This window comes from Cebus imitator, unplaced genomic scaffold (genome assembly GCF_001604975.1).
Source record: "Cebus imitator isolate Cc_AM_T3 unplaced genomic scaffold, Cebus_imitator-1.0 Scaffold356, whole genome shotgun sequence".
In the NCBI taxonomy this organism is placed as follows: domain Eukaryota; kingdom Metazoa; phylum Chordata; class Mammalia; order Primates; family Cebidae; genus Cebus; species Cebus imitator.
Window position 1 is genome coordinate 2,042,795 of NW_016107671.1, and position 2,998 is coordinate 2,045,792.

Consider the following 2,998-nt stretch of genomic DNA (forward strand, 5'->3'; position numbering starts at 1 on the left):
ACCCAGGAGGCGGAGGTTGCGGTGAGCCGAGATCGCGCCATTGCACTCCAGCCTGGGTAATGTGAGTGAAACTCCGTCTCAAAAAAAAAAAAAGAATAAATAGCTATATGTTAATATTAAGTACTAACGAAGTATCAGGAACTGTTCTAAGAGCTTTACACATAGTAATGAAAAGGCCCAGAGAAGTAAAGGAAAACATTTACCAAATGGGTATGTGCATACAGAGTTTCGGGAGGGGACCTAGGTATCAGCTCAATGGACAGGACATTCATGGAGAATGAAACAAATATTCTCATGTCCTAAGAAATAAAAATGCATTTCACAGAGGAAATCAGAAACACCCACTTGTCTCCACCTTAACTTAAACAGGCAACAGCAATTCATTTCTCCTCCCCCCAGACCCCTTTTCTTAAAGAGTTGGGCAGGACTGGCTAAGAAGGGAACCAGGCTTTTCTTGCAGCCCAGCCTCGCATGGCTAAATTAGGGCACAATGCCACCACCGCCCGTCCATACATAACTACAGTAACATAAGACAGGGTGTTGCTAACTCTTCCCAGTATCAAAGAAAGGCCAGGGTCTCTCAGCAAACAATATGAAAAATATATATAAAAGAAAAAAGAAAGAAAGAAAGGCCAGGGTCATGGATGCCCGGGGCTGGAATTGGAGTTCACAATAGCTTCCTGGAAGAAACGCTGTCTTCTAAAACCTGCAGCTGGACTCTTCAGAGCTGTGAGTGCACGTGCATGGGTCCAGGTCCGTAGGGAGGTGGTGTGGTGGTCCCTCCAGGAGCCAGACTGGGCGGGAACGGGAGCTCGTTCAGTTGTAACATTCCTAGGCCAAGGTCAGGTCTGAGCCTTGTTTCGCTGTTGCCCAGGCTGGAGTGCAGTGGCGCGATCATAGCTCACTGCAGCCTCGAACTCCTCCTAGGCTCAAGCCATCCTCCCGCCTCAGCCTTTCGAGTAGCTGGGACGACAGGAGCGCGCCACACACACGGCTCGTTTTTTAAAATTTTGGCACAGACGAGAGTCTCGCTTTGCTGCCCAGGCTGGTCTCGAACTCCTGGCTTCCAGCGATCCTCCCGCCTCGCTGTCCCAGAGCGCTGGGATTACAGATATGAGCCACTTGGTCCGGCCTAATCGGAGCCTTTCTGCTGTGAGTCCTTTCTGGCGCAGAACTGACCAGGGGCCGTTTATCTGCAGCTGGGCCCGGTGTGGCCAGAGGGTAGAGGATGCTGGGGTCAGTCACGCACTCCAGAGCCACAACAACCTTCGCTCACACAACAGGCTCTGCACCCCAGTCAGCCGCACAGTCGCCATCACGTCCCAGCCCCAGCCCCGTCAAGCCCACCACACACACACCCGGGCCTGAGGCGCCGGCTACCGCCTCTCTGCGGTGCTGCAATGGCCCCGCTTCCCTCTCCTTACCCGCTGGGCCGCAGTGCTTTTTCTGCGGATGGCCAGGACCGACGCTCTGGGCCAAGGACTGCTCGCTCGGGGCGCGAACACGAGGCGCGGCGATGCCCGGCGGAACAGAGGGAGCCGCGGCCGGCTCGCGGCACAATCCCCCGGCCTTAACTGGCTGCGCGCGGGGGCTGCTGGGAGGGCCGAGCGCGTTCACGGAGTGCGCAGGCGCAGCCGACTGCTCACTGGTGCACCGCGGGCTCTGAGGGAACCCGAAGCCGGAGCCAGAGCCAGGTCGGTCCCAGCGAGGTTACGCTTGGAGTCCCTTAGCACCTGGGGACGGCGCGGCAGGGCCTGGAGGGGAGCGGGGACAGATGGCTGGTGCGTTAAAAAAAAGGGCAACTGCTTCTCCATAGGGCCGACTGCGGAGCTCTGTGAGCGAGGTCGACCCTGCAAGTCTGTCCCTGGCGCGATCCTGGGTGGGATTCTTTCACTGAGTGTGGCTAGTTGGGATTTGAGATGGTGTGACTCGAGGGATTCGGGGGCGGCCGGGATGAGGTTTGTGACTGAGATTGTGTGACTGGAATTAAGTCGAGCTCCGTAGGACTGAGTGCGCCGTGGGCGCCCGTGAGATCAGCGGGCTGACTGAGTTTGTAGGCTTGTGTTTCTGTGAGCGCGTCTATAACCCACGATAAACCTTACTGTGTCGCGGTTTGGGGGATGTTTGTTTTCCTTCTCCGACCTTATCTGGAGACCGTGAATCAGTGAGTCAGTGTGTGTCTGAGAAATGGCGCCCCTGATTGTGTGGTGGGTGTGTGCTTGCGGGGCTGTGACGAAGTGACTGGATAATTAACAGAGCCTCGCTCTCCTCAACTCTGAAACAGAGAGGGGAATGTTGCATCCTCAAGAGCATCAGCTTGACTACAGGATTTGGTGAAAAGAGCATTTTTTTTAAATTACGTATTTATTTTGCATTTAATCACAGGCCTATTATTGGGGAGAATGTAAATGAGCATAACTTTTAGATTAAGATTTTAAAGGAGATTCCTGGCATAGAGTAGTTTATTTGCTTCTGCCCCAGATTCCGATGAGTGGCCTTGTTTCTTTGGGATTTTGAGGAGGAAGGGGGAGAAGATTTGAGAAGACCTAGATTAAGAAAAAATAAAAGCAGCAGTATGGCTAGATCAGACAGTCCAGGATTAGGGAGTCAGATATCTTGGGTTTTAGATCAGTCACTTTTTTCCCTTTATTAAAGCAGGGCAAGAAACTTGAGACCCAAAGCACAAGTTCATACTCCTTCATTTAAATTTAACATTAAAAGACTAAAACAGGGTTTTATTCTTGCCTTCTATACTCATGCTTATTTTCTCTAACAGAAATCTTGGTTCCTATCAATATCAACATATATTGTTATTAATATTTATATATTTATATTAATAATTTATTAATTTGTTAGTTGCTATAAAACTAATTTAAAATTGTTACAACAAAGCTAGTAAATGAAATTTTAGACTGCAGTTCTTTTAGAGCAGTTATATCCTGCAGGCCAAATATGTCCTACTACCAGTTGTTGTACAACTAAGGAAATAAGAATGATT